At 50.0% G+C, this 18340-nt stretch overlaps 1 protein-coding gene across 5 annotated transcripts in view; it reads right to left on the reverse strand.

Annotated features, from left to right (window-relative positions):
* Positions 1–18340, reverse strand: part of LOC144937974 (ras GTPase-activating protein nGAP-like) — a 585198-nt gene that overhangs the window by 328646 nt on the left and 238212 nt on the right. Inside the window, exon 1 of one of the 5 annotated variants that reach the window (XM_078865640.1) lies at positions 15720–15821. The exons of the other annotated variants lie outside the window; for them this stretch is intronic. The gene's annotated coding sequence lies outside the window, so the exon portion shown is untranslated. Of the gene's footprint in view, positions 1–15719; positions 15822–18340 lie in introns of those variants that run through there. 5 annotated transcript variants of the gene reach the window in all.

Here is an 18340-nt window from a genome sequence, read left to right on the forward strand (position 1 = left end):
CTCTCGGGGACCGCGAGGCCGCCACACAGCTCCACGTGGATGCGCGACGAATGAGGGCCGCACACGCGGCAGTCAGGGGACACCGCGGGCACGGTCACAGTCTCATCCGCACCACGTGTGCACTCCGCCTTCGCTTTCGTCTCCCGCGTGTAATTATTCCCAATCTCCCAGCGTAACAGGAGGCGTTAAGCAGAGGAGACAACCGTTATAAATGCGCTACGTAAAGGCAATATCCATTCGACAAAAACACAATAGCTCACAACCCCCGTACACGGCTAACAAATGGTGACAGCATAGCAAGAGAATGAATAGGAATTTTTGAACATGGGCATTCATCAACCACGTGACACTTGCCTGCTTATCCCTTACACAAAGGCTCCCATACTTTTCGTAAAGATTTCCCCAGAAACAAAATATCAAGGGCGGTGAAAACATTCAGAACAATGCATAAGTGTACACTGTAAAACATCAAACTCAATATTTAATTTTCAACATGAATCAAAACGTTTGCATGAAGCCAAAGTGAGTGTGGAGTGGCGATCTTCTTCCACGTTACTATGGCAAGGGGCCTACTGTTGAGTGGAATCGTGGCCCTGAACAGCGGCAAAGTATTGCTGCTGGTTCTGCACGTTTTTCCCGCCGGCCTTTCTGATTTCATCCAATCGCTAAACAAGCCACACACATAATGCCAAATGGTATTGGCCAAAACTCACACAAGTGTAAATACAAACACGAGTATACATAGACATACCAGTGTATAGCAGTGTACATTTACTGTGCAGTGTATATAACAACTCACCCGCAAAATACTCAATGGGGATCACATGCAGAGCCGACATTGGCAATAACTTCTTGAATAAAGGGCTCGAGACTGGCGAGGCTTTCCTTATGTAAACAAGCAAAAATATAACAACGCAGTAATGATAAGGTGAATGAGACCACACCGGTGTCACGCATGATCAACGTGGGGCACTGCCGTGCAGCGGGCACGCTAACGAGGCTGCGAGCCGGGGGCCGCCACACGTGACGGGAAACCACCGCGCTGGACAGACGGCCGGGGAACTCTCTCTCGAACAAGGCCCGTCAAGATAACGCACACGCACGCGCACAGATGCGCGCACACACAAGTTAATTAATGAGCCATGGTCAAATGTCAGTACAAACACTGTCTATGAACAAACTTGTTGTATTTAATTTTAAATACAAGTGACATCACCTCCACACGGGGTGGGGAAAAAAGCAAGCCACTTGCCATTAATTCCCATTACCGCACAAATCAAGGAAGGCTCTCTCGGGAGATTATGCGGAGGGTACCAGTGATGTGCAGGATTGATTCGGTGTGACATGTTATATCCCTCGCCTGGTATGCCGGAGGTCATGGCTTTGATCCCAACCCTGATGCCTGTATATTTTGAGTTTGCATGTCCCTCTCCCCAAGGTCGCGTGGATTTTTCTCCGGGCCCTCCGGCTTTTTCCTCCACATTTAGAAACACGCGTTTAGAGTATTTGGCTGAGATCACTTCGGCGTGCCTCGAAAGTTGCTGTGAATAGGAAGAAAATTGCGTGCGTTTTGCTCATGACCCAAAAACTAGTGGAGTGGCACTGCCCGCCGGGTCCCCCCCCCCGCCCCTTCATCGCCCCAATGAGCTGCCAGGCCTTCGGGCAGGAGATGGCCCTCCTTCACCGCCTCCTGTGAGTCATAAAGCCAGAGGTTCTCAACCTCGCTTGGGTACTGTGTAGGCCTTGTTGAATTTCTTTATCGACCGAGCAAACCCCCCTCCCCCCCTTTGCCTGACCCAACAAGGTTCTGAGAAATAAATGTACGACTAATTGACGTCAATATGTTAACAAATTGTCCATTCTGTGAGGTATTCTAACTAGCTAGTAACTGCAAGCGAATAAAAAAAATCAACGGACGCTCCGCATGCGTGACGTAATTTGTTCATGATCGCTGGTTACCCTCAGAAGTCACATCGGGCTCACCATTCAATTCTGACACCAAACATATATATATGATACAACTAAAGTGTTTAATACACCCATATACAACAAGGGCGCATGTGTTAAAGAGACAGTCCTTGCCTTAAACATCTGGAAAATCACCATCATTCATTCAAGCATGCTACCTCTACTGATGAGACACGATGTCAAAACCTGTGCGGAGTTGTCTTTTACAGAATTAATGCCGCTCACAATATTCACTCCCAGAAGGCCGTGGGGTGCAGGAAACATTATCTTTTTATGTAGAGAGACAGATATATGAAGGAGACGTAGTCTGCATATCAAGTTTGATTTAACATTCTTCACAAGGATGAGAATGACTATTAACGTCCTTGCAGTAAATTGCAATAAGATTAAACGCATACCGGTACCAGATCTCGGTGCAAATCAATTCCTGCCGCCTGAACGCAGACGCCGATTCCCAGGCTGTTCGTGTAGAATGCAGACAGCTGGCGACCCAACGGCAACCCCATCGTTAATATTTTGAGGAAAACATAGCGGGCAACAACAAAAAAAGCATTTCAAATCTGACATCTGTGGAACAGACATCGGTGTTGCGAGAGTCATTTTCACAGAAATCCCGCAATCCAATTAGCGATTACAGTGGAACCCAGACAATCGTCCGCAGCACGGCTCTCTGCACAGCTCCAGGTGAGCCATGCTACCGAACCCTGCGATCGGCAGGACATGCGCATGCTGGGCATTCCAGGTACCCCTACACGTTCCCAGCAGGGTCAGCGCGCACCAGCGCAGTGTGCAGATGTCCACAAGTGCTGCGCGTCCCCTAAAAGCGCTTGAGCCAAAGTGCACCCGGTATGGCACAAGCGCCGTGGTGACTTCACCGCCAATTTAGTGGCGAACGGCGGTTTGCTGTTGCCGTTTTCTTTAAATCTGCGATTGCTGTTGTTGAACAGCGCGGTACAATAACATCTGGGGTCGGTACCGTGATCGCCTACCAGCGAATCTTTCACACTTTACGTGGCCTCAAGAGTGTACCTAGCCTGGCACCGATGCTGCGGCGATGTCGCCATTACTTGGTGCGGAACGGTGACTGCTGTTGTATAGCAGCTGAACACATGCATTCTGGCCTCGGCCAAATAGTCATGCTCATTTGCACGCACGTTCACACATCTGCAATGCGTGTGTGTGTGTGTACTAAGCCTCAAATGAGTGCCTGGTTCGAGGAGACAAAGGCGGCTCGACGTGGTGTTGGCCACCCACCCCTTCAGGTGCCATGCCGGCCCTTATACGTGCTCACTAACAGAACTTGGTCTAACAGTCTGTGAAAGGCTATATGAAGAATCTTTTGAGAATGTGCATGGATGTCCGTATCGGCCAGGAGTGGTACAAGTCAGCCACCCCCTCGTGTGGTGTGCCGGCCTTCATACGTGCTCGCTAACAGCACCAACAATCTTTTAAGGCTCTATGACGGATCTTTGTCTTTGCATGTCCACATGTGCCTTTTAAAATGTAACCCAAATTCAATCTGTAAATTGAGAAAAACCCATTATAACAAACAATGCAGCCCAAAAATCCATACGTTTCAAATGTGCAGCCTTATGCATTATAATGCGTGGTCCAGATGTCTAATGACCCCCCCCCATTAATTGACCCCTAACATTTTTACACCTTTTACATATTCATTTCTGTTTTTAATAAAAACCTTACTTTAAAAATACGTGAAGTTGTATGAGAATTAAATGGGGGTCAAAAGCCATCTGGACCACCCTATACAAAAACGTATGAATACTTCTCGAAGAATTGCATTGTGGTCCACTTGTCCAGGTCACCATGTTGCCCTGGCAAGCAGTGTCTATGAGCAGCTTATCTTCGTTCATCTTCAGCGAGAAGAGATTAAACCCAGTACCATGCAGTGCATGCGTGTGTGTATAATAGTACTAGCAGAAGTACCCGGCGTTGCCCGGGTGAAAAATATATTTCTTAATAACCTTACATATATACACACCCTCACCATTCACCCTCACCATTCACCCTCACCACTCTCCCTCACCACTCTCCCTCACCACTCATCCTCACCAATCACACCCTCACCAATCACCACTCACCACTCACCCTCACTCACCCTCACCACTCACCACTCACCCTCACCATTCACCCTCACCACTCTTCCTCACCAATCACACCCTCACCAGTCTCCCTCACCACTCTCCCTCACCACTCACCCTCACCATTCACCCTCACCACTCTCCCTCACCACTCATCCTCACCAATCACACCCTCACCAATCACCACTCACCCTCAACACTCACCCTCACCACTCACCACTCACCCTCACCATTCACCCTCACCACTCTCCCTCACCACTCATCCTCACCAATCACACCCTCACCAATCACCACTCACCACTCACCCTCACCACTCAACCTCCCTTCACCACTCAACCTCCCTTCACCACTCACTAATCACCACTCACAATCGCCACTCACAACCGCCCTCACCATTATATTTTTGCCCCAGTCAACGCCGGATATTTCCCATTCGTAGCAGTTTATATCAACTCTATAACCAACTTATATTAAACAGGAAGCGCGATCCTAAAGTCATTTACAACCTTCGATTAGTCCTTTGTGCGATTCAAAGAATCGATTCCTGGCATGTTGGGGGTTTACATTTTGAATGATAGAGTTTCATTTTCATTGGTATGTTATGTTTTAATGTTTTCAGGAGTTTTTAATTACATTTTTGCCCCGGTCAACGCCGGATATTTCCCTTTCGTAGCAGTTTATATCGACTTTAACCAACTTATAGTAAACGGGAATCGCCCGAATCTAAAGGAATCTACAACCTTCGATTCCTTTGCACGATTCAGAGAATCGATTCTTGGCGTGTCGGGTTTAAAAGTAATTACACAGTTGTATTTTCATTGGTATTTAATGTTTTAAAGTTCAGAAGATTTTAAATGTATTTTCCCCCCGGGCAACGCCGGGTATATCGAGTTTATACCACAAAGTCGTCGCTTGACACGGGTGGGGTGTCGAGGCCTAGTACCGTGCAGAGCCTCCGGCCTCGCCTAGATTGCCTACCCAGCTGAGGCTGGGTACTGGGGCCGTTACCCCCCCCCCCCCCCGCGCTACAATAATACTGTCTAATCGCTATAATGTTTTTATCTACCGACCCTATAATAGTAATTGCACACATTGGGGTGGAGGGAGAGTGAAGAGGACGTGAAACTTTGATGAATTTACCTCAGAGTCGCGTGTTAATGCGTGCGCATATTTTTAACGGGAATTCAAAATGGCGTCCACCCCGCAGCGAAGGCGTCGCTTGCCGTTGCCAGGGGCAACCGCCGTGGGCCGCGCCGGTCGGCCAACGGGCCAATCGCAGCGCTAGGAAAACCAAACGGACCAATCGTGTCTCGCAAATCCCTCACATTTCGTCCAATGAAACTGCGTATGGTCCGGCGACACACAGACACACACACAGACAGACAGATTTGCAATTTTATATATATAGATGTGCATACTTAGGATGAAATAATTGAGGGATTATGAATTGAAACAGTTTTCCCTCACTCAACTGGTGAATACGAATACAGTTTTCGAGCAAAGACGAGCCAAGTCAATTAAACGCGAGTCACACTAACGCAAGAGATTATTTGGCGAATGTGTGCCGCGAGTGTGAGAATGCTGTGCCAATGTCGCGTGACAGCGCGGGTACAGCCCCTGTGCATTATGGGGCTCTCGGTTGCCCTTTGGGGTCAGGTAACTTCTTAAGGCTCCACTACTAAATGAACAAATATGCCATTCACGGCGCGGCAAAGAAAGGGGGCTCAAGTCAACAGGAATAATTTAAACGACGCCTCACCCGCGCCGAACAACGGGCGCACGGGGCCCTCAGACGCGTCTACGAATGTGGGTCACGCGCACGGTGAATTACTGCTCCGCCGCCTTACCGACTCGCACAGAGCGGGTGCGAGACAGCTGCACATTTGAGAATGGTGGATCAAACGGCCGCAACTGTTGCCAGGGATGGGGGGAGAATGCACATTGCGTGTGGCGAACAGGAACGTATCCAAGGCGATGGAATAACCCTTCGGTTTTGCTTAACTCTGGAATGTCTCTGCACTTCCAAATGGCATTTGTATTGGCAGACAGCCAAGACGAGAAGACGTTTCACGCAGCTCCCGGCTACAGTGCGCCGCGGGACCGTTGTATCGCGATATATTCGTCGCGAAATAAATTCACCCTCCCGACAGAGGAAGGGGGAAAAAGTAATGAGAAAAAGTCAAATGAAACAAAACAATCCTTTGTTTATTGTAAACAAACTCTTGCAAAGTAATCGCACTGGAGACGTTGAAGAGGATTTTTTTATATATATATTTTTTGAAGCAAACTTTTCAAAGCTACACAGGCTCCCCGCAGCAAAGTTGATTATCTCTGGTCATACCCAAGCTGTCAGTTTCATTTCAGTTTTCAGTTTCATTTATTTGGTATAGCCAAGTGAGCCATTCGGCTCTTGAATCGGGTGCAACCGCAACAACAAAAAACAAAAACATGAACAAGAAAACATCTTCAAGTGACTACGTGCAAACAGAAAATCCTGGAAAAAACAGCAAAAGCATTCCCTGTCTGTGTGCCAGATCACAGAGAATTCGGAGTTTGTGGATGGCGGAGCTGATTGCTGCAGCAGCTCCATTTGGCAAAGGCCTTGGTGCCAAGCGCTGCCAGGGAAGCAAATTATAAAAAGAAATCAAGGACCATGAAAGTAAAAACAAACACGGCGGAACTATGCAGCTCGCAAGCACTCACATCGGGCTGCCGGGAAGGTATTAAACTCAAGCGATTGTCAAGTTTAAACTGCGAGCTCCAAAAAAAACAAGAGCCAACATTCGCCTGGACCACACATTCAGCCCAAACTCTAATGCTCTGCAGAAAAGCTCTGGCGAGTATTTTGGGGCAGGAGTGGGTTGCAGGGTCCCAAGAATGACGACGACGATATGTACGGCGACTTAACCCGAAGCTTGGGCTATACGAGGTTTGAGACGATACAAGAACCCACTGCTGAACAAGTCGTCATTAGCGGGACGGTACCAATGGAAGCCACGCACCGCTCTGCGTCCTTGACTCAGTTGTGTGTGACAATCCGGCGCGCAGGGAACTTCAGAGAATGAAAAGTGAAACTCGGCAATAAAATAATAGGGGGCAGCGGAGTGAAACGAACGGTCAACATAATTACTCCCACAAAGTCGTTAAGGAATTTTTTTTAAATCAAGCACCACGCGTGCATCTCCACAGAAGCGGCCGACACCACCCGATTACGCGTGGTGTCAAGATATTTGCTTTTTCCCTTTGGTCGTCAACAAAGATGTCCTTTTGCAGTTAATCACCGCCAACCTTGGCCCAGTTCAAAGCAGAGGTCAACGAAGCATTCCTAAGCTGTACGAGCGTATGACAAAGACTGCCTCATTCTAGATTTGAAGTTTTCGTAACTGCCAGGATCCATATTCTTGGTTCTTTCTGTAAAGTCACGTAGGTCAAAAAAATAAATAAAAGATACATTTTTTAAGATACTAAATAAATAACTATATTGCGTAACGACGTTTCGATTGCAACATAAGCAATCATCATCAGGCGTGACAACCACGGCAAGAAATTTCACTTCAGTAAAAAAATGTCTTGCTGTGGTTGTCACACCTGATGATGATTGCTTGTGTTGCAATCGAAACGTCGTGATATTTTTTCTTTTTATTATGTTTTATTTTCTTTACCTATGTGACTTTACCGAAAGAACCAAGAGTAAAGACTGCCTCGTTTGCCATGCTGTGCATCATCGACAGGGCGAGCTGGACGCCACGTATCCCCGTCGCAGCCGTAACGCAAGTCCACGGAGCAGAGAGAGGCTCACGTCACGGTACGGGCAAGGTGCTCCTCTCGCCAACGACGGACGACGACTTGAGATCCTCGTCATCAGCAGTGACCAATCCGCTGCCAAATGAAGGCCCCTCCCCCCTCTTCCCCCATCCTACAATGTAGCAAAAATCCACCTGGCACCTGAACGCGGGCAGATTTCATTGATCCACCTCCTTGATGGACGCGTTCCACTCCTTGGCTGCACTGTCAATCGGCGCTGACCACCAGCCATCATCCCCTCTCGCGACGAGAGCTGCCCACGCACACTCACGTCTATTAACCGTCAATATGAAGTCAGGAGCTCTCTATTCATTGTGTGCCTTCTTTTTCTGTCTCTCAGTGCGGTTCCCAACGCACATCTCGCCCCCTGCACACTTTTCCACACTTTTCAGTTGTTAGTAATGACCATTATTTCTGATTTTGAGTTAATAACTCACGATTGCTCTGTGTTAGAGACAACTTCAAAGGTAATTACACATCAATTGTGCGGATAATGCACAGGAGTACTGTGTATATATATACAGCAGATATTAAATAAACAACAAAGTGCTGCGGGATTTTCTATATTAGGTAAAGATGCCTTCTTTTTGCGCGTGCCTCTAAAATGACGTCGCGCAGCAATGCAAAGAGCGAGGGCCGCAGTAATCGCGGCAAGGCCACCCCCATCCCCTACTACGCAACGGACAAATCGCGAGCCGAGACACGCGAGCCCTTTTTATAAGATCGCTGCGGCGATGGGAAAGAGCATCTCACATTCTGACAAGGTGCTACCCACGTGTATTGGGAGCATTGGGAGACATGTGGCTGGGTTTATGGCAGAACGGCAGGGCAAAAAGCGTTGCCGATCGTTGAGCAAAGCACCTGGCCAAAGTTGCCGAAGTTGCAATGGTCGCCAGCCGCTGCGTCCAAAAAATGTTGGGGGGGCCCTGAACATGGCAGCGTGCTCTAAACCACCGGCCGTCGCGTCCTCGTGGAGGCGATTGTACGGTTGGGTGCGTACGGCGCGAAACAAGTTCAACATACTTACATACATAGCGATGCACAATGCACCGAGGCTAACGTGGGGACCCCCCCACACACACACACTTGCCCGGCATGGGCTTGCACTCATCTCCGTGGGCAGTCCCCCCCCCCCCCCCCGAGTCTCCATAAATCGTGAGCCTGCGAGCTTATATTAGGCTTTAGAATTGCGTTAGTTCGTTATTTACTGACTTGCCTTTAGCTCTGTGCAGTGCCTTGTGACCTCCGGGTGAAACGCGCTTTATAAGTGTAAATTATAATGAAAAAAACATCCACACTGTTGACTTCCCCACACAGTAAGTTGCACTGTGCTTCATTTTTTTTAGAAAGCTCAGAGACAGGGGTTGAGCCACACTTTGATGGGGAGGTTGGGGTAGGGGGGAGTTTGAACCCGGCTCTCAGCCTTGCGTCTGAGAGCCGGGCAATCATTCCCAGTGCCACCACCCAGATGCAAATTATACAGATCGCCGAGCCTAATCCTCTATACAAATCAGTTGCGCTGCTAAATCTAAAACAACACAGTCCCACGCGCCCCAATGTGCGTCTCTTGAGCCACGCTGGGTTTGCACTGGGGAGTGAAGGGGGGAGGAAGGCGGAGACGAGGATGCAGGTGGAGGAGCGCTGCCTGGCATCATCTTGCACGAAGGCAGTTGTCCCACGCGCTCCTCGCACCCCCTGCCCCCCTGGACCCCCCCCCCCTCGCTATGAATATCACACGCTTGAATAATTCGTTCCACTCCGGACTGGATAAAGTCAATTTTACAAGTCGAACATCGGAATAAACTACGCAAAATTTATCAATACAAAATATTCCCAGCAAAGATAATGACAACTTGCGCTAATTTACATTCGTGTTTTTATATTAACGAGACAAACCTTACTAATTGGCTGTGTGGCGGGTTATAAAACACATTTACATCTACGCAACCTAACAAAATAACTTCATTATGAATATGTTTTCATGAAATTACCTCATCTTTGCATCGATGTTTATGGGTATGATTATTTTAGTATGTGTGTAGGTCTAATAAAACCCATGTTATTCAAGTACAAACGTGCGACTTGCTACTGCTAAGCAATTTTATTACAACATGGACACCACGAACCATTTCCCAGTACAACATTCTACGAATGTACAAACTAGAAGAATGGAACGCCTCAAAATCAGGAATTTTATCTGCGATTTGCTTCACAGCGGGTTCATCGGGAGTCAATTCACAGACAACATCTGTGGATAACAGAACCCAAAAAGTTTGTCCACAGCATCTCCAAAGACTAAAAAAGACTTTTACCGCATGTCCAAAGCACCACACTTGCCGTGCATTACGATGTCATTGTACTTGGGGCTACCGTCTACTCTCATGTAGCTCCACATTTCTTACTTTCCCAAACGTTTGCCAAGATAGTATGATGTCCCCCCTTCCCACCTGCATCTCTTTTAATTCACAATGTGGCTCGCTCTACGACCGAGCAAGAGATCTTCTCACGAGTCACGATACGGCACAACTGGTAGGTGGCACAGAAGTTGGCACACTACGCCGTGAATCTGGCGACGTCCAACATCTGCGGCGACTCAACACTGAAGCATGGTTAACTCACCCCTGTAGCCAACACGATGTGGACACACATTCTCATCCAGCATTCTCATCCAGCATCCTGCAGTGGCTTAACAAAAGGTCGTGAATTACTATCAAGATTAATACGGTACTTGTATCGGATGATCCACACTCAGGTCAGGCAGTGAATTGTTATGAACAACAGGCCAAGTGCAGCGTTGGCGGTCAATGGATCATGAGCTTTCGGATGTGCTTCTGCGGCCGTCTGGAACGCTCTTCCTTCCGATATTAGGAAGCCACTGGAGAGCTCTGCACTTTGAAATCTACGTAGAAAACTAATTTCTTCAAAACTGCTTTTTTTTAGCTTAGTTTGTCGTCGTCGCCCCCCCCCCCCCCGCATCTCCGATTAGCACGGTTGGCGATGCACGGCGTAAAAGTTCAGCATACACACGTACATCTCTCAGTCGGACGCACTGGCCACTGCTACACACGACCGTGTTCCCCGCAAGCTCTGCAGAACAAACACCTCAATGACGGCCAAGAGACACAAGCTCCTTTCATCATTAGTTTGGCACAAAATTACGGCTGCGAGCAATTGAGTTAACATATGGCACAATGCCTCACACACGCCCTCTGTTAAGACACTGCATTTGCGGACGAGGTTTTGAAACTTGGCACCGATTAAATTCTGTTAATTAAAGCAGAAAAAAACTCCTCATAAGTAATTGTGGGGCTGTTTCTCAATTAGAACTAGTATTGCACGTCTGGCCTAACGTTGTGTTAGTTGGCACCACACATTCACGTTGAGAAGCAAATGCGCCCCTGAGTAGGATCACCACGCTTTAGCGCCTTTAAAGGAATACACCGACGTGGTTTATGTACCAAGTTAAGACCCGACTGTGTTTACCCGACTGTTTACCCGACTGTATTTACCCCACTGTTTATCCCACTGTGTTTTACCAAAGCTCAGCGATGGTAAACGTGCAGATAGAGGCGCAGACCTGGAATAACTTGCTCATGCCGCTGTTGGCGGAAGGGCCTCAACTCAAAGTGTGCCTGTTGAGAGCCCTGGCCTACTCTGCCCCGCTGGCTAGACCGTCTTGGAAGTGGTGGGTGTACTCACACACTTTACCCCACCACACACAACTTTCTTATGGAATGCGGGTGGACACATTTACGCTGCTCGACGGACAGAGCCGCTGATATTTAAGATCTCGCCCCTTTGTTTCAGCCGCCAATGCCAGGAGATCAAGCCCAAGCGGCGACCTCCAGGTCGCAAGTCCAGCGCGCTCACCGTCACTCCGCGGCAGATCCTTGCCGACTACGGACAGCAGATGGTAGGGGTCATGTTTTAAGCCCAAATCTGCTTGTAAACATGCCTATTCCATATGCGAGTAATTCCAATCAATGGTACCATACTGCATACCAGATCAACTTCAAAACTCAACTCTGCAATCAAATGTGTTTCGTATACTCACGAATATTACAACCAAAGTGCTGTAAATTACAATATAACTTACTAATCCTTTGTCGACCCACTGCTGGATACAGGCCTCTCAACACCCAACATTGGTCGCTCATGGAGAATATTGACAGATGAAGGGTGACCCAAAACTGGTTCAGATAACAATGCTAGCCATGGCCGATAATCAAACTACATTAGCGCAGTGAGCAAACCACTACCAAGCTGTTCCCCAAAACCACAAGCAATGATATAAGTAGGTGCGATATTTGCAGAACGGAATAATTACGTTGAGTAAATCTCCAATGATAACTGAGAGGGGGCTAGGGGGGAGAGAGAGGCAAGCCCACAACTCACCACAGTCCTCACAACAACCTGAGGAAATGCAAAACTAAACAAGTCACGACTCCTACTCAACCTAACACGTCACCACGGTTCAACGCATGGACACGTCTTTAAAGCCGTAGACTTGTGTATTATATAAACATGTCAAGGGGGTGGTGAGTGGTGGTTTGCGGCTGGTAGGACAGTAGCCGTCCCATCTCTCTAACAGTTCTCAAAGTTCCGTTGGTTCTACGCTACCGCAAGTACTCGCCTGCCTTTGGCAAATCCTGTTCAGTTACTGTGCTCACTGTGAACACTCCGAGCCATGCAAATTCCCAGTTGTTTTTGCCATTCCAGGCAAGATAAGACAAATGCCTACGAACGTGCACGAGGCACGGGCCCTGTGTGCGCGCGTACGGGACACATCGGTGCGGGTGTAAGGCGACGGGCAGGCAAAGGTTGCGTGTATCGTCCTCCACCCTGTTCAGGGTTGTTGCTCAGCTGCGTTGTCGAGCCAAACTGCGTGCACCATCAGTTAGCGGCAGTATAAACCCAAGTGTCGCAGTGGATCATCTGCACCCCAGGCACTCGGGAGAACGCAGGTAATAAGACGGAGGGATAATAAAAGTCGTAACTTGCACAGTTGAAATCGTAAGTGGCAGTATATGGGCTGAAATTAGTTAATGGGGCACTCCGTTGAGCCCTCAATTAATCGAGCCATCATTGTATAAATGCACTTTATCCGAGCGATTGTGCGGAATGCAGCCAAGTAAATTAAAACTGCACCCTCCAGTCCAGTACTATAGTCCACACTGTGTGCCCCTGCTGCTGTCGAGATAAACGATGACGCTGTGCATGCACAGACAAGTGTGTGGCGTTACGGCGTGGCGTGCGATGGGAGTGCTGTCTGTCGAGCGGGGAGCGGTGGTGCAGCAGTTAACGCGCCGCGCGACGAACCCAGAGACCCGAGTTCGATTCCCGCTCATGGCCACCAACACCAGTGGTGATTATATCTGAGCCGGTCATGGGCCTGCCTTAGGTTGACTCAGCCTGAAATGAGTACCTGGTGCGGAGTGTAAAAACATCGCCACTGGGGAGACAAAGGTGGTCGGGCGTGGTGCTGGCCACCCACCCCCTCGTGAGCCGTGCCGACCTTCATTAGGTGCTCGCTAACAGCACTTGCCCCAACAGTCTGTTAAGGCGACACGGGGGATCTTTGTCTATCCTAAGCAGACCCTGCGCTTTTATAATTCCCTCATTGTGGGTAATTTTCGGGCGATTTTTCAAATTGGGACAGTGAAAGCCGGCACACAGCGGCCTACTCTTGCAAACAACGTCACGGGATCTTTAACGTCCACTCTGAAAGCAGACAGTGCGTATTATTTTCGTTTACGCTCAATAGCGCTTTCAAAACTCACCATTCGAGATGCAACTTTCTGGATACGTTAACGGGGCACATTTTCAAATCTAAAATGCGCGTAAAATTACAACCCCAAAGTAGTGCATTTCATAATAAAACACAACAATTGTCATCTTCACTAAAGCACAATGAGCGTCACTATAAGCGTGTAGAGGACGCCCGTCTCCGTGTGTGTGTAATCCAATCTCTGCAAATCTGAAAAGCCGCGTGAGCCCGGACGCTAAGCGGGGTTGCCAGTAAATACGGAGGACTCCACAATACACACGCAGCCAACGCCCTTCGTCGTGCCGTGTTGCCGATTGAGCACTCACCGGACATTTGGTTTTGAATGAGAAACTGGAACTGGCCGCGATTGGGTAGACAACACGTTGTTGGTTTAAAACTTGGCTTTCGCGACCGATATTATCAATCATAGAGATTGTGGGTTAGATCGCGTAAATTTAAATGCGTCGTTAAACCCCCCCCCCCACCATGCCAATTAGTTACTAGTTCGGCACACCGGTTTGGGTGTTGGAGAGTAAACCCACAGAAACATTTACAAGTCGGGGACCGTGACGTTTCGCCGGCAATTAAGTTTGTTTGTTGAATTTCATTTCGGCCAAAACAATGTCAACCAATAAATCCCACGGGAAACACTCGACCTGAGCCACACTCCCATCCAGTGGCGGGTTAAGCTAGTGTGGGGCCTGTAGCATATGTTAAGGTCCCTAAATAAAAAAACCACAAATATTAGAACACAAATTGTTAACTTGCAAAGTAATTGCATTTTTGCATTTGCTATACAGCCAGATAATACTACAAATCGCTAACATTAAACACCCAGTCTACCATCAAAGTTGAAGGCGGTATAGTACTATAGTAATAGAGCAAGTGCAGAATCACTGAACCGGAATTGATAGCTTGAAAGCATTTAACGCGGGACCCTTAGCATACTTCGCTACTTTTGCTACTCGGATAATCCGGCACGGCTCCCATCCACCCAGACAGCCAGCAAACACAGCCTTCTCCTCCCCCCTTGCATTGTTAAAACACCCCCACCTTGCATTGTTACCACATCAACAGCCCGGCGCACACAAATCCACGACGCCCCTTCCACGCAGCCCAAACACCACCGACCTCAAGCCAACTTCGACGCTGTACGGCAGCAGCTGCTATGGTTTACATTTACAAAAAAATACCAACACGTACGTTTGAATTAAAGGCAGCGTGTCTATATAGTTGGCTAGCTAAACATACCTACTTGGTAATGGGTGTTTTGTTTGTTTGTTACGATGAAAGCAAACGATTCACAGATGTTCGTCACACGCCAACACATCGGTGTGGGTTGTTGTACGTGGAGAGCGAGGCCCCACGTAGTCACGATGAACGCGTCCCAACAACTCCCATCCTCCACACAGACTCGGGCCCCCCCCCCCTTCTGCTCTCCGCCCCGGGGCAACGCCGAGAAGGCCCCCCCCCCCCAAGTTGAATGGTCGCCGTGGAGCAGCAGCAGCAAGGGGCTGCTGCTTCCACATTCACTCGAGCTGAGTAACCCGCACGCGTTCTAACACGTGGACACCTCCACCCCTAACTCGCCATCACAGACACCACCACCACAGACACCATCGTGTTGCTCACTGGCTCAGTGACTTGGCGGTTGATTCAACACCACAATCGGACAACTGTCGCAGTGATTGTTGTCGTTGTTGTTCTCAACCACAACACAAGCAACGCGTGTCGGCAATGTTCATCGCCGGAGCTTCAGGTCGCTTCGTCGTCGTTCGATGCCGCGGGGTGAGGACCGCGCGGATCGCGGCTCAGCGCAGCGAGACGACATCACGAGACCGCGGCGCCGTGGAAGCAGAAGAAGAGGGGAGGGGAGACAGACGCCGAGACACACGGAGACAGACACGGAGTTCACAGACACGGAGAGAGACACAGAGACAGACACGGAGTTCACAAACACAGAGACAGACGCGGAGTTCACATACCAACTCCCGCCCAACAAAGCAAACTCCCATTCGCCACGAGGCTACAACTTCTAGAACAACCCCTTGAGAGAGAGAGAGGGAGCCTCCCGTCCTTACCTTTGACGCGGTGGTGGTGAATGGATGAGCGGCGAATGAAGGAACGAACAGGAGAGAGACCCGTGGCAAAATCCTCTGCGGTGGTGATGGTTGTGGCGGTAGTGGTGGTTGTGGCGGTGGTTGTGGTAGTGGAGGTGGTGATTGGGGTAGTGGCGGCGGTAGTAGAGGTGGTGGTTGGGGAGCTTTGCGAGTTGGAGCTGCGCCGTTTGCGAAGTGGATCGCGAACTTTGAAAGTGGAGGTTGTGGCGGGTGGGGGGATTGTGGGTGGGGGGGGGTTGTGTGGGGGGGGGGGTTGTGTGGGGGGGGTTGTGGGGGGGGGTTGTGTGGGGGGGGGGGTTGTGTGGGGGGGGGGGTTGTGTGGGGGGGGTTGTGGGGGGGGGGGTGTGTGGGGGGGGGTTGTGTGGGGGGGGGGTTGTGGGGGGTCCACGCGCGGGGAGGGGGGGACGCTCGCAGCCACCGCACGGAGCGGCACCCGAGGGGGGGGAGGGCGGATGAGGCAGCGAGGAATGTCCCAGCCGACACTCGCCAGCCAATCAAAAAGCACTTGCAACTTTAAATCAGCTGACCACCCCCCCCACCACCTCCGAGAAATCCTCCGTATCCCTTCCCCCATCCATCCCGTTTGAGCCAAATCCCAAAAGCCCCCCCTCCTCCTTACCCCAACAACCCCCACAGAGTCCCACATCGTGTCTCCCCCCACCACCACCACCGCTCTCACAGTGACAACAGCGACAGATCGTGCTGTGTCACGCCGAGCCACAAGGATGTGTCTGTGTGTGTGTCTGTGTGTCTGTCTGTGTGTGTCTGTGCGTGTATCTGTGCGCGTCTGTGTGTGTGTCTGTGCGTGTGTCTGTGCGTGTGTGTGTCTGTGCGTGTGTGTTTGAGCGGTAGTGTAGCGGTTAGCGCGCTGCGCTATGAACCCGACCGCACGAGTTCGATTCCCACTCACGGCCAACACCAGTGACGATTATCTGAACCGATCCCGGGCCTCCCCTAGGTCGACTCAGCCTCAAATGAGTACCTGGTGCGGTGTGTAAACATTGCCACTAGGGAGACAAAGGCGGTCGGGCGTGGTGCTGGCCACCCACCCCCCCGTGTACCGTTCCGGCCTTCATAGGTGCTCGCTAACAGCACTTGCCCCAACAGTCTGTTAAAGGCTATACGGGGGTTCTTTGTTTCTTTGTCTGTGCGTGTGTGTGTCTGTGCGTGTGTGTGTCTGTACGTGTGTGTGTCTGTGTGTGTGTGTCTGTGCGTGTGTCTGTGCGTGTGTGTGGGGAGCGGTAGTGTAGCGGGCAGCGCTACACTGCGCTAAGAACCCGGCGACCCGAGTTCGATTCCCGCTCACGGCCAACACCAGTGAAGATTATCTGAACCGGTCATGGGCCTCCCCTAGGTTGACTCAGCCTTAAATGAGTACCTGGTACGATGTGTAACAACATCGCCACTGGGAAGGCAAAGGCGGCCGGGCGTGGTGCTGGCCACCCACCCCCTCGTGTGCCGTGCCGGCCTTCATAGGTGCTGCTCGCTAACAGCACTTGCCCCTACAGTCTGTTCGGGCTACACGGGGTCTCTTTGTGGTTGTGTCTGTGACTCACGGCGACCGTCCGGATGCCAGCCGGATGCCCACCGCCCACGTGTGGGCACCGAGATCACAGAGAGAGCCGCGCGTGACGACAACGCGCGCCCTTTGTTCAGCGAGTCACGTGGTGGTCACGTGGCACGCTGCTGAACTGCTCCGGCGAGCACAGAGAGAGAACCCCGGCGAATGAAGCGAGCACCGCAATCCTGCACCGCAATTGTTGCGTCACGATTATTATTTAGTCCCCACACGCTTAACGACGTCGGGACACAGTTTCCTATGAAGGCCGTCTTTTAAAAAGTTTTTTTTTATATATATAACGTTTTTATTCACAATTGGCGCGCCTGAGACACGTGGCGCCTGCTTCTTGGGCGAGGCGATTCGAGAGTTGAGGGACCGCGGCGTTTTTGACCGACACAAAAATATATAAGTAATAAGGCGTCCATACAAAATGTTAATTGCTGTAAAGTAGCGAATGCATATATTAAGTGATACAGGCATGCATTGTCACCGGATCTGAGTAGATGTGCAACATTTTGAATTGATTGGACAACAGGAAGTAGACGAAATTTTGATGACAAGATTTGACCACGACAAACATAGGAGTCGGGTTCAGTAAAACCGTTGAACAAGGCATCTCACGTCAACAGCCACGTGCTGGCATTGCACTTGGCTCACGCATCTACCTGGGGGAACACTGGCCCGTGATGTAACGGCGTGAGTGCGCACTCAGCTCCACATCACCCAGCGGTCACCGGTTCGATCTCCAGGCGAGTGCAGCTGAGACACAAAGGGAGTTCTGAAATCGACCCCATCCCCACTCTGTCCACCCAGCAGAGGAACAATGGATTCACCAGTCGATTGGTGAGCTAAAGTGTGGGCTACTTGCCACCTCTTACAATACGTCTATTAGCCAGGTTGGAAGAGTAGGCCAAGTACCATCTAGAGCTCCCTCTAGTGGAAACACTTCCGTGGAGCAGTGGTGTTAGCGGGCAATTGCAGGGCTGCGCCTTAGGACTCCTCCGAATGTGCTCATGCACAC

Source organism: Lampetra fluviatilis, chromosome 20, assembly GCF_964198595.1.
Source record: "Lampetra fluviatilis chromosome 20, kcLamFluv1.1, whole genome shotgun sequence".
Classification (NCBI taxonomy): domain Eukaryota; kingdom Metazoa; phylum Chordata; class Hyperoartia; order Petromyzontiformes; family Petromyzontidae; genus Lampetra; species Lampetra fluviatilis.